Source organism: Triticum dicoccoides, chromosome 6B (genome assembly GCF_002162155.2).
Source record: "Triticum dicoccoides isolate Atlit2015 ecotype Zavitan chromosome 6B, WEW_v2.0, whole genome shotgun sequence".
Lineage (NCBI taxonomy): Eukaryota > Viridiplantae > Streptophyta > Magnoliopsida > Poales > Poaceae > Triticum > Triticum dicoccoides.
The window spans coordinates 36,502,577-36,516,620 of NC_041391.1; the positions used below are offsets into that span (position 1 = coordinate 36,502,577).

The 14,044-nt window shown below is 45.7% G+C and overlaps 1 long non-coding RNA gene across 1 annotated transcript; it reads right to left on the reverse strand.

Annotated features, from left to right (window-relative positions):
* Positions 1-2,988: 2,988 nt before the first annotated feature.
* Positions 2,989-3,936, reverse strand: LOC119322764. Its single transcript, XR_005155840.1, has 3 exons — positions 3,833-3,936; positions 3,589-3,753; positions 2,989-3,064 (listed from the first exon to the last, which is right to left on the reverse strand). It is a non-coding gene; the product is annotated as an uncharacterized LOC119322764 (long non-coding RNA).
* Positions 3,937-14,044: the final 10,108 nt, after the last annotated feature.

A 14,044-nucleotide genomic window follows, 5' to 3' on the forward strand; every position in this document is an offset into this window, starting at 1 on the left:
GAGGGAGGCGCGAGGGCTTCAGGTGCGGCTGCCCTCCCTTGCCTCCACTATATATATGGGCAAGGGAGAGGGGGAGGGCGCAGCCTTGCCCCTTCCTCCAAGGAAGGGGTGCGGCCAAGGGGGGGGGAGGAGTCCATCCTCCCCAAGGCACCTCGGAGGTGGCTTCCCCTTTTAGGACTCTCCCCTCCCCAAGTCTCCTTGGCGCATGGGCCTCTTGGGGCTGGTTCCCTTGGCCCATATAGGCCAAGGCGCACCCCCTACAGCCCATGTGGCCCCCCGGGGCAGGTGGACCCCCGGACCCCTTTCGGCACTCCCGGTACAATACCGATAAAGTGCGAAACTTTTCCGGCGACCAAAATAAGACTTCCCATATATAAATCTTTACCTCCAGACCATTCCGGAACTCCTCGTGACGTCCGGGATCTCATCCGGGACTCCGAACAACATTCGGTAACCACAAATAAACTTCCGTTATAACCCTAGCGTCATTGAACCTTAAGTGTGTAGACCCTACGGGTTCGGGAACCATGCAGACATGACCGAGACAACTCTCTGGCCAATAACCAACAGCGGGATCTGGATACCCATGTTGGCTCCCACATGTTCCACGATGATCTCATCGGATGAACCACGATGTCAAGGACTCAATCAATCTCGTATTCAATTCCCTTGGTCCAGCGGTATAGTACTTGCCTGAGATTCGATCGTCGGTATACCGATACCTTGTTCAATCTCGTTACCAGCAAGTCTCTTTACTCGTTCCGTAACACATCATCCCGTGATCAACCCCTTGGTTACATTGTGCACATTATGATGATGTCCTACCGATTGGGCCCAGAGATACCTCTCCGTTTACATGGAGTGACAAATCCCAGTCTCGATTCGTGCCAACCCAACAGACACTTTCGGAGATACCTGTAGTGCACCTTTATAGTCACCCAGTTACGTTGTGACGTTTGGTACACCCAAAGCATTCCTACGGTATCCGGGAGTTGCACAATCTCATGGTCTAAGGAAAAGATACTTGACATTATAAAAGCTTTAGCATACGAACTACACGATCTTTGTGCTAGGCTTAGGATTGGGTCTTGTCCATCACATCATTCTCCTAATGATGTGATCCAGTTATCAGTGACATCCAATGTCCATGGTCAGGAAACCGTAACCATCTATTGATCAACGAGCTAGTCAACTAGAGGCTTACTAGGGACATGGTGGTTGTCTATGTACCCACACATGTATCTGAGTTTCCTATCAAGACAATTATAGCATGGATAATAAACGATTATCACGAACAAGGAAATATAATAATAACTAATTTATTATTGCCTCTAGGGCATATTTCCAACAGCTCGGCCATAGCAGCCATCTTCTCACTCAAAGGCAATGTGCGCGTTCGAGTGTTGAACTGCGACCAGAACAGCTTTTCCACTTCATCATCGTTTTGATCCTCAAAAAACTTGGCTGCTTCAGCCGTACTCTTCGCCAAATCCGCATAGGCGTCTGCAGGACTCCAGCGTCGATCCAGAGGAGCGTACTTCGGATCTAACAACTTCATCCGCAACAAATAGGGGTTTCCAGCCATGATCTCTCCGGCCTGTCGAAGCTCCTCCCGTGCATCCCTAATGTCAGAACGCGTCTCCTTGGCCGCATCATGGGCCTTCTTCAGGTCAGCCTTATTCGCATGATTTTCTTTTTCAAGAAGCTCATACCGGTTGGCGGCGTTTTCTAGCTCCACAGCCATTTCGGCTATTTTGTCTTCGCTCCGACGACGAGCAACCTGTTCGGCTCTCAACTCTTCGGCCGCCTTTAGGGTAGCTGCATTGCTCGCCCGAGCCTATTCCTTGGCCAGGGCAAGTTCCGCCCTCAGGGCTTCCACGGCAGCAGCACCATCTGCAGACGAAGCATATAACATTAGCATTATGCTCCTCTCAGGTTTTCCTATAAAAAATAATAAGGAAAGTAGAGCACATACCTTGTGACTCGTTAAGCTGCTCGTTCACCAGTGTGATATCGGCATCAATAGCTCCAATATGCACTACAAGGATCCGGGTCTATTGCAACAAAAGCATTTGTCGCAATAAGTACCGAATTGTCGCAACAGGTACCTATTTCCATGACATGGTGTTCGTTGCCAGCCGTTGCGACAGGACACATGGTAATTGGTTATTGCCACAAAAAAGTAAACGTGGCAAGAAAGCGTGCTATTGCAACAACCATGTTGCAAGTTGCCACATTTTTTCTCGTGGCATCGTGCACTTGATGCCACAATTTGGTTTGTCGCAATAGCTTAATGCAACACATAGCAAACCGTGGCGATTTAGCTGTTCGTGGCGATAGGCATTTGTGGCAATAACCTATACCAACAACTATTTTTCGTGGCGCGTGCTCTTTCATGGCAATAGTCAATTGTGGCAATACCCTATGGCAACAACTCTTGTTTTTGTGGGTATAGTCCTTTCGCCACGAACCCTGTGTTTGTGGCAGTAAAGTATGGCAACGACTCTTCAGACGTGGTAATACTAAAATTGCAACATACTCCTTTTGGTGGTGATAAATAGTTATCACAACGGACAGACTGTTTGTGGTGAGAGGTTGTTGCGACAATATAAACGTTTCATGGCGAAAGGCCTATTTCAGCAAAACTGAATTCCGTGGCAACAAGTAGTTATCTTAATGGACTGAGTTTTTGTTGTGAAAAGTTATTGCAACTATATGAAGTGTTTCATCGCCATAGCCTAGTGCTACAAAACAGGCCGGCGTGGCGACTAAGATTTGACGCAACCCTAATTTTCGTGGTGCCAACATGTTGCAACCAAAAGTAGCTTGTGGTAATAGCCTACTGTAACCAGAAAAAAAAATACATGCATTCAATTACATGATTCAAATAATGAATATATGATGTAGATTCATCAAACATCAAAGTTTGCATAGCCAATATCCATCACAATACACTGTAATATAATTTAGCATGCATTCAACATACTGAATGTGCCATCCTAATTAAGAGCGAAGATATAAATTGTCCGTGGTCTAGAGTCCATTCCAGCTAAATCTTTGGATCCTGCTATGAAGAAATTAGAAATTTATTTAGCTCTAGTTAATTAAAAATAGAAAATACTTAGTCAAGAAAATAAAGAAACAACACAACGACTAATTAGCAAAAAGATATAACCACTATCATGACAATTGTATGATTACTATATTCGGGCATGCATGGGTAATTTCTGACGAATTGTCATGACCACAACAGCTAGCAAGCAAATTCTTGTGCCTGTTGTACTACTTCATCAACAATTAGGGTCTATGCAAAAAGGATTGGATAATTTCATGAAAGATTTTGTAGTTCAAACACAAGAATAATTACCTAAATTAATCAAACTAAATTTCTCCGAAACAACTACATGCTGGCACAAGCTCACAATTTCTAATGGTGAGAAAACTGTTCTATTTCTGGCTTCCCTACTGTATGTGCTTCACCAACAAAAAAAGTACAATACTGCAAGCAAGTAGATGGTTGCACATTATGAAGGCCATTTACGTATAAAATAAAGGCCAACATGAAGACAAACCAAGCTTGTGACTTACCATTGCTCGAAACATTCGAGAATTCATTGTTGCAACTTGTATGAGCGTATTTGGAGCAATTACACTGTGCCTTGTACCTAGAGTCCCACTAGTACTAGCGGTCTGTAAAAGAGACTTTTGCAAGTTTGGATTCCTATTTTATTTGCCAGTCCTTTTCTTAGGCATCTGTAAATAGAAGTGCACTTTTAGCAATGCAAGTAAGCAAATAAATCTGACAAGTTCGCAAGCTTATGACTATAATCACCTGATGTGTTTGCGTCTGTTGGATCACCAGCAGGATCTTGCGTTCAATTCATCATTGTGCCCTTCTGTACATAATATCATAATTTGAGTCAATTTCAGAAGAAATGTGATACTTAAAGCAAGCATAAAAAAGTAACCAGAAAAATATCTATTCAAGTCTATACTGAAGCTGCTGTAAGCAAAAATAAGCTAGGCTTCAAAGATTAAATGAAATCAAATTGTGTTATAGCATGCAGAACAGAAGTCTTTTAGCATACCATATGTCTATAATTTTGATTTAGAAATTGAAGGCTAGGCTTCAAAGATCAAATATAACATATATATGTGTACATCAATAAAATGTAATCAAGTGTATACTAAAGTTGTGAGGCATACACATGACACACCAATTAGAGGCCATCCTGACAAGGCTACTCCGAATACATACACATGCGCAGTAACCTAGCCCGATTGTGGTAAGCAAACTACCAAGGTTAAATAAGCTGAATGTGGCAGTATGCTTTAGTATAGGCACATATGCTTTCAAGAAGTCCGGACAATGGTTCTGGTATTAGCTTGGTAATATTTTACATAGTGAAAAGGAAAACTTGGGACTACTTACACCAAATGTGGGACACTCCAAAATACAAAAATAAATTAGTCGTGGTCGTGGTCGTGGCCGCCATTGTTCTGGTCACCGTGGCCGAGGCCGTGACGGCATTGACGACAGTAGGTCGACCGTCTCTCAGCTCGGCGTGAGTGCCGCCGCCGCCGCTGGCGAGGGGGCATATTGCATCCCTGGGGTTGTTGCAGTGGCGGATCCAAGAATTCAACTTTGGGCGTTAAAAAAATCACCCTAACATCAACTCTCTTTTTTCCGTTTCAGCCTATGTTTGCTTTAAAAAAATTCATTTGTTATTCTTTTACTAATGGAATCAATTACATCAGGACAGTTCTATGTACAAAGATACATCTCTAAATCCAAATAGAAGCTACACATGAATGCAATTTCAAATTGGAACTTTGGAGGGGATTGGTGAACTCCTGGCTTGTTTAGACTAGTTTATCTGGACTGAAGCTGAGTTGATTAACTCACTCTGCGTACTCTCTGAAGTCTGAACTCAAGCATGTACGCAGTACTTTTTGTCATATACCTATGCTGGATCCGCCCCTGGGTTGCTGTAGTAGGAAGGTGAGGCTATTGCATCCCTGCCGGAGGCGAGAGTGACTAGATATGCCTCACAGGAGTATAGACTTGGTTACATACAAATGTGATGCACGGCGGCAGTCAGCGTGGTAGTTCTACGACGGAAAGGGGGCACTGCCATGGCCATGTCGTCCACCGCCTCCTGCTGCCCCTCCTCCTCTCCCCATGGCCGCCAAACCAAGATGGCTTGGTCTAAAACGCTTAAACTGTTGGGCTGGAATCTAAATGAGCGATGAATGAACTACTTTTCCAGCACAACAAGCAAACACTCCATTGACAATAGAAGAAAGTCTGATTTTACACAAGCAAAGGTTAAATGTTGAATGTTCACTGGCACACAAAATATAACAGTAAAAAAAGACACAATTGTAGCATCAGATTGGCAGCAAGATTTTCTTATTCTTGGGCATGGAGAGCTCTATATAAATTGAACCAAGCCAATGGATCAATTTGGCGTAAGCAGGACCAACCCAAAACCATGGCAAGAAAGGGTTGAAAGCTAGCTCAGTTGATGAATTTGTTACAGCTGAAAAAAATAGGGGCTAGACCATCTCTGAAACCAACCATCCCTGCATGTACATAGTAAACTGAAACCAAATCCAAGCTACTCCATGGATAGGATATGATAGGATCGTCTTGGAGCAAAGCAAACTAGTTTGTTACCTATAGGAAGGGGGAGGGAAACTAAAACGCTGCAAGGAGGAAGGAAGGGTCGTGGCCTTACCACCGCCATGGTGTAGGGGCGCCGGAAATGGCTGGCAGTGGCAGATCGGACGAAACTGGAGGAGAAGGGAGGCACTGACTGTTCCATGGCGGCGTCCCTGCATCTATCAAGCTGCAACTGCGTGGGGAAGGAAATCAGGGGAGGAGATCAAATCAAATCGAAGAGAAAGGATGGGCGAGGGTTGACCTTGAAACGCAGCCATGTGTGTGCCCCAATATTTTAAATAGCGCGCTACAAAATATAGCGAGGCCCTTCTCTAAATGCTACACAAGTTATAGCGCGCTAATAGCGTGGTATATTTCAAAATAGCATTTGTAAAAAAAATTAAATATATCTAGAAATAAAGTATTTAAGCAATTAATTGTTTCATAGGAGCAAGCAATATATGCATAAGGGCCAAATCCAGGACATAAAAATAGTAAGTCTCAAACATCAACAGCCATACTTTTAAGAGTCTCTAACATCAACAGTCACCGGGGCAACCACCTAGGCCTGCTGGTTAGATCTCGTGGGAGAATCTGATAAAAGGAGTGAGAAAACTAGTGATTGTGGGTTGGTTTTGGCCTGCTGGGCCTGCTGGGCTGTGCTTATTTCAGTTTTGCATGGTATGCACGTTATAACGTTACAACGTTACAACGTTATAGCGTGTGTAGCGCGCTAATTACGCAATTAGCGCCGTAGCGTCCGATTTTGCCAAAACGTAACGTCTCCCTTCCAAATATGCTATAACCGCGTTATAACGGCAAAATAGCGTGCTATTTAAAATGTTGGTGTGCCCACGTGGCTCTCATGGCCTCCATCGACGGGTGGTCGATCTGGGTTTGGAGGAAGCAGCCTCCCACGTTGACCTCCATCATGGGATCCTTGACTAAGCCCTCTTCTCAGCCATGGGAGGAAGCTGGATAGGGATGAAGAGGACGCCGGTTCTGGCCGTGGCAGATCTGACCGCTGCCCGACCGGCATCAACGGTACCGGCGCCGCGTGCACTAGGTTCGCCTTAAGGGAAGTCCCAGCCTCTGGGGACGAGGCTGTCGTCGTGGCGGTTGCGGGACGCATAGGGGCAGATGGCCATGGATGGGGAGGTGGCGGCGGCCGTGGACGGGGAGGGGGAGGATCTGAAAGAGGAGGACGGCGAGATAAGGGCATGTACAATGCATAGCCTCAAGGTGATGCCTCACATGCCATGTAGGATCGGATATGACGTAAAGTAGGTTCGGATAGGGAAGCGGGATCCTCTTTAGGAGGCGGGTGCTTGAAGAGAAAAAGTGTGGTCCGGTGACAAAAGCTGAAAAGGTTGGAGTGAAAAGTAGATATGTATGTGTACTAGAGTCTTAATTTTCTATTTCTTAATGAGGCCCACTAGTGGTAACTTGCATTGGGGAGAAAAAATAAATGTAGGTGCCTCAAATTACTTTTTATCATGGGGCATATGTATCCATATGCCACCATTGTACATGCCCTAAGGGGAGTCGGGGCGGACAAAGGGGAAGGAAGAAGCCGGCGGAGATCTACCAGTACTAGGAAAAGGGCTATAGATAGGACTGATTCTAATGGCGCACCAGGTAAGTAGTGCGCCACTACTATATACTAATGGCGCACCGGTTGCTCGTGCGCCATTAGTGTGGAAGACACTAATGGCGCACCGTGCTCATGGTGCGCCACTACTATTGATTTTTTTTTTCCATTTTTCCATACAAACTAATGGCACAGGGATGGCAAAGTGCGCCATTAGTATATAATTTTTTTTCTTTTTTGCAAACCTACTAATGGCGCACTATGCCAAAGCCCAGTCGTGTTTATACCCGTAGCCAAATCCAAGACCGCGGGCGCAAACGTCACCGCGAAAAATGAGCCATGGGTACTGGCTTCCCAAGTGGACCAATGCTTCTTCATTACCGACCCGCCAAAGCCCAGTCGTGTTGTCATGAGGAGAGGCAAAAGGAAGATCATCGGAATGGATGGAGTAGCCAATGAGCAAGACTTCGACAAGTATGGCGACCCGAAGATCGAACATGACGACGACGATGAAGTAGCAGCACACACCACAAGAAGAAGCAGGACCACCCTACCTAAAGGACGTCCGTTCCACAGAAGAACTCCATTTGCGAAAAAGAAGGGCAAGAAGATTGTGAACAGATAGCTAGCTAAGATCGATTGTATTTAAATTGTAGTCTTTATTTCTCGATTGTATTTCATGGGCACTTATTGATATCATGAATATTTTTTGAATTCATGAGGACACTTGATCTCGATCCCTCTCCATCTCGATCTCGATTCCCCCTCCATCTCGATCTCGATCCCCGCACCCTCCCCCGCTCCACCGCCGCCGCCGATGATATTTTCAAGTAAGAAATTTGAACATATTTTTTAAAAAATTATTACTGTTTTTATAAAAAAATATTACTGTTAAGATTTAAACAAGTTTGAACATATTTAAACACAAATAGATATAAAAACAACATTTAAAATGCATAAAAAATATTGGGGAGCCTGGGAATCGAACCCAGGACCTCCTGGTGTGTGTGCTGCGTGCTGACCAGTTGGGCTAGTGGGTGGGTTCTATTGTAGATAGGGTCAGGTTGTAGATATGGTTAGTGCGCTAGATTAAAACAAAATTCTAATGGCGCACCGAGGGATGGTGCGCCATTAGAATAGTCATACTTATGGTGCACGACTGGACGGTGCGCCATTAGAACCCTCCCCCTAGCTATCCTCTCTCCCTCTCGCCAGATCCCCTTCGACCCTCTCTCCCTCGCCACCAGATCCACCCGCGCGCTGCCCCAACCCACGCCGCCGCCGCCCCCGCGCCTCCGTCTCCGTCGCCGCCCCCAGTCAGCCCCTGCCCTGCCCCCCATCACCGTCCGCTCCCAATCCACCCCCTCCCTCGCCTTCACCGCACCCACCCACCCCCTCCCTCGCCTTCCCAGCCCTCGAGCTCCACCGTGCGAGGCGACAGGCAAGGCGGCGGGTAGAATCTGCTTCAACACCGGGCCGGCGAGCCGCGGAACCAGGGCGCGACGGCGCTCGACCCCTCCACCCCCCCTCCACCTCTTCTTCCTCGGGTCGCCGCTGTCTTCCTCAACTTCGGCCACCTCTGTTGCTACTAAGCTATCGCAGGGCCTCCTTGCGCCTCCCCGGCGAGCTCCGCCTCCTCTCCCCTCTTCCTTCTCGCGTGCCAAGAAATGCATAGCAATTATTTGTTTCACTTAGTCATTGATGGTCATTCAGTATGAAACAACCTGCAGGTATTGGTTGGAATGTGTAACTACAATTTACAGGGGAAATGTTTGCAGTTAAGTTATGTGGTTGGAAATATCATGTGTCATTAGAAACTTGGAAGCTAAAAACATTGCGATCCTCACCATAAGGATGATTATATCTTCCATGCCTGAATAGCTCTACATAAATAATAAATAGATAAAGGTAAACCTAAACCATGCTCAGCGATGAGTGATGTCTACTGACAACCAAAGAAAACTTGTTCATCATTACAAAAGCAAACTTGTTCAACATAACAAAAGCAAACTTGTTCAACATAACAAAAGCAAACTTGTTCAACCACATAACTACAAACTGAGACACAGTAGTAGGGGTCATCCCAATACCACAAACAACTCAATATCCCTAGTAGTAGGGGTCATCCCAATGATCCTCCGCCTCTTGCCAGAGCTCCAAACCTTCTTTGGTGATTTTGATTTTCTTCCATGCCTCGTAGGTGACGTACGCATCTTTCGCGGCGTACTCGATGAGCTTGTTTGGCAGTGGGCTGTCCCCCCATAGTAGGTGGTCCGATTTCCTGTCGATCTTCTGCTTCATTTCCTTGTAGGATGGGTGGATGAGGCTGCCTGCAAACTCAGCCAAAGACTGCCACTTCTTTCCATTGTTTGGAACTCTCCATTTGCGCTGCAAGTCGACGTACTTGTCGGGGTTGATCTCTAAACCAGATAACTTCAGCTTCTCCTTGTCGCCTCCAATGCAGAAGCCAACAAAGGTGTACAGCTTCTTCTCCTGCAGGACCGGGCGGAGTTCCTTGGGCCTGCATCAAATTAATCTGGTGCAGCAAATTCATCTGCTTCAAAAACTTCAGAAACTACAGAATTAAAATGGGTTCAGTTGAAGCAAAATTCAGTTAAAATAGCATCTTCAGTTCTGACCAAAATTCAGTTAAAACAGTATGATCACAACAACTACTAAATGATCACAACAACTACAAGACAACATTTTGTATGATCAAAATAGCAAGCATAACATCTCAATGATGTATTTTTTTGCAATCTTTTGCATTACAAGACAACATTCATAACAGCTACTAAATGATCACAAAAACTTCTAGACAACATTCTGTATGATGACCAAAATACTACTAATTAGACAGAAACTTCATAACTTCAGAACTAGTATTGCATCTACTTCAGAACTTCAGAACTATTGCATCTACTTCAGAAACTTCAGAAACTTCAGAAAGTTCAGAAACTACTAATTAAAACGAAACTTCAGAACTTCAGAACTAGTATTGCATCTACTTCAGAACTTCATAACTATTGCATCTACATCAGAAACTACTAATTAGATAGAAACTTCAGAACTGGATGTTTTTACCATTTGGTTGCCGCGGTGATGTGGTATACTAGGACGAGATCCTCCACGCATAACTGCAGAACTGCAACAATTTGCGGGGGTTTGTCTTCCCTGGTATACTCGACATCAACGCCGATATTCTGAGGAGGCATGCCGCCGAGCCTCCTCCTCATCTTGCGGATCATCTTGTCGGCTTCATCTGGATTGCTGGTGCATACGACATCCAGCGGCTCCTTCAGGTGGATATCAACCTTGAGCGGCACGGTGTAGTCCCGCTTCTGCCCGGGGACCGGAACGTCGTCGTCGACCACCAGCGGCTCCTTGCTAGACGCCTCACCACGGTGATGCTTGGCAGACGGAGGGGAGTTGCTCCACAATTCCTCCGCCATTGCCCTCCTGGCCAGCGATGGTGGAGGCAGAGGGGAGTTGCTTGATGCTGGAGGCAGAGGGAGGTAGAGGGAGGAAGATGGAGCGGCAATGGAATGAGGAGGAAGGCAGAGGGAGGAAGATGGAGCGGCAATGTAATAGGAGGGGAGTTACCTGGACGTGGGAAGAAAAACCCCTCCGCGTCGTGGGGAGTTGCCAGTGGAGGGGAGACGTGGGGAGTTGCCTCGAAAACTCAAACGTCCTGCCCTTTTGAGGGGAGACGTGGGCCCTCGAAAACTCTTGAGGGGATACGTGGGCCCTCCTGTTTCTGAAACGTCCAGGAGGGGAGACGTGGTAAAATTCAGTTATAATGTGTTTGTCCCGCGTTCAACTTCGCAGCTTTTCTGCTCTCTATTTCTCTTCTTATTCAGCGATTACACAGCTAACAGAAAACGAGAAACTAGGCCACTTTCGGGTTGTGAGCACTGCCATCCCAGCGCTCCCCGCGCATCACCCGCGATGCAGCCATGACCATCTAGTTCGTGCCATCCCATGGTCGGGTCAGGGCCGTGGAGAAACCTAACAAACTACGACCGAGGCGCAGCTCGGATTATTTGAAACTGAAAGCAAACTTCTCTGATGAAACTGACAGAGACTAAAAACTACACCTATATCTGACGAAACTGAAGGTGTTCTTTAGCAGCTGATTAAAATTCAGTTAACAACAACATCAGTAAAATTCAGTTAATTAACTGAAGAAGAGAAGAGAGAAAGTAGAGAGCAAGAGGAGTACTTGCATTAACTGAAACGTTTTACTTTAAACTTGCATGCATTCTTTGCTTGTTTATATTCATTCTTGTAAACTGAACATGCTCATCTATCTATCTATCTATCTATCTATCTACCTGCTTAAGTATGTATGTATGCATTGTATTTTTATTTCCTTCGGAAAGTAAAGTTTATTTCCTGGCTGGCTGGCATGATGGCTCATGGATCCCTCAGCTGCAGCTACAGTTGGAGCTCAATCTAATCTCATCTGAAATGAATCTATAAATACAGAGTGTAGTTAGTTACAGAGTAGCAGAAATAGTTGCTGGATGCAGTTACTTGCATGGGCCTGGCTGATGAAGAAAAACTTTATATATATTCATACTGATGTTGACTCTATAAATCATACTTACTGGACATATTTTATGTGTTGATCCATCAATTGATCACATTGAGAAAGACCATCGTGTCTCTGACCATTTTGCAAAGGTCATGTCTCCGACCATCGTGTCGTGATGAATTTGCAGGTACCCCGAGAGGCCCTTGAGTTTGTCGGAATGTTGATTAACTTCCGTTCCGGCAAATTCGGGTACTCCATATGTCCTATTTTCAGCAAAGGTCATGCTGAAATTTTCCATGAATTTTAGCATGACTTTGCTAAAAATAGGACATATGGGATACTTGCGACTAATGCATGGGCAGGGGTATCTTAGTACTTAGTTAAGTAGGATCAACTGCCCCGCCATTCTTGCTGCATTAAACCATAGGTGGCAATAGAGCCAAGTGATTAGGCCCAACTTAGAATTCTCCTTAGCATCGATAAACCCTAGATGATAAACCCAACATAGGTGGCAATAGACCCAAGTGATTAGTGCCAAGTGATTAGGCCCAACCTAGGGTGCCTCGGCATCGATAAACCCTAAATGATGAAAACTTAACTTGGCTGCACCGGATGCCTCGGTGTCGATGAGAACCTAAATGATGTACGCTTAGGCTTTTAGGATGCCTCGGCGTCGACAAACCCTAAATGATGAAAGCTTAGGCTTTTAGGGTGCCTCGGTGTCGACAAACCCTAAAGGATGAGACCATGATCTTGTTCCTTGACAATAACCACCTTTTTGACCAAACTTTTTTCGTATTTAGAGCAAAACATGGCCCACAACGATGAGGCCGGTGGTTCGGGCGGCAAGCAATTCTGGGAGCTGTCCCAGGAGATGGAGGAACAAACTCACCGCTATGAGGACGCCGCGGAAGACACCGATCATGATTACACAACCCCTAGTGGCATCGGGGATAACACCACTGATGGTGCCGCCGAGGATGCCACCACTGATGATGGCGGCGCACACACAGATGGCAGCCAATCGAAGAAGCAAAGGAAGGACCGGCGTCCGAATGCGCTCCGCACCGTCAAGGAGGAATTCACTCAAGTACAAGGGTAAGGTTCCCGGAGACTACGACGACTGGGAAGAGTGCCGGAGACAGGTTCACCGTTTCAGCGGTAACAGTTACAAAGGGTACACCACTAGGGCGGAGGCCAAATCTAGATATGCCCGCTATCTAGCGGGAGAGAGGAGGGAGCGTTGGAGGAACCAGATGAGGACCAGTTTGATCGCGATGATGCTCATCATGATGACCACAACTCTCTTTTATGTGATGGTAGTTTAGATGATCGATATCGACTTGTAATGTGAAGACAAACTCGATACTCGCGGTCTTGAGACTTGTAATTTTTTATCTTTGTTCGGTCTTTTGAATTTGGAGACTAATATGATGAATTGTATTCGGAGACTAATCTTCTATTGTATTCGATGAATCTGATGTTGCTGTGTGATGCTGTCTATATTCTGTCAAATAATATATTTTGTAACCTGTGCAAAAATCAGAAAAGCAAAAAAAAACAAATATTCATACTAATGGCGCATCAAGGAAGAGTGCGCCATTAGTATGCCAAAGGATACTAATGGCGCATCAAGGCAGAGTGCGCCATTAGTGTGACAAAGCACATGGTTACATATGGCCCCCCCGGGAAGCATACTAATGGCGCATGGAGTTACATACTAATGGCGCACTGCCAGGTGCGCCATTAGTATACCAGATACTAATGGCGCACCAGTGGTGCGCCATTAGTAAAAAATTCTAATGGCGTACTACTAATGGCGCACCGGTAGTGCGTCATTAGTAGGCAAAACTGGTGCGCCATTAGTAGGCCTTTTCCTAGTAGTGTACATAGGAGTTGACTGCTTGCTGTTGGATCACGGAAGAGTAGACGGTCTGGATTTGCGATCCGTGGGTTGGTTCGCTCAACCAATCACATCGCAAGTTCTTCCACACACTGGATTGCCACATCAGCACCATCCATCCATCACAGTCCAAATGGTGTATACGAACGGACCTAATTGTTCGAACCATGACGGGTATGGTGACAGTCCCTCTTTGTCTGTCATGATGAGTCTACCGATTTGGGGTGCCATCCTCATGTTGCTTATATATGATGGATTTTGCAACGAACCAGACAAATCGTCATAAATTATGACAGTTTCTGGCAATGTCATCACAATTCCATCATGGATTAACATGTTTTTTGTAGT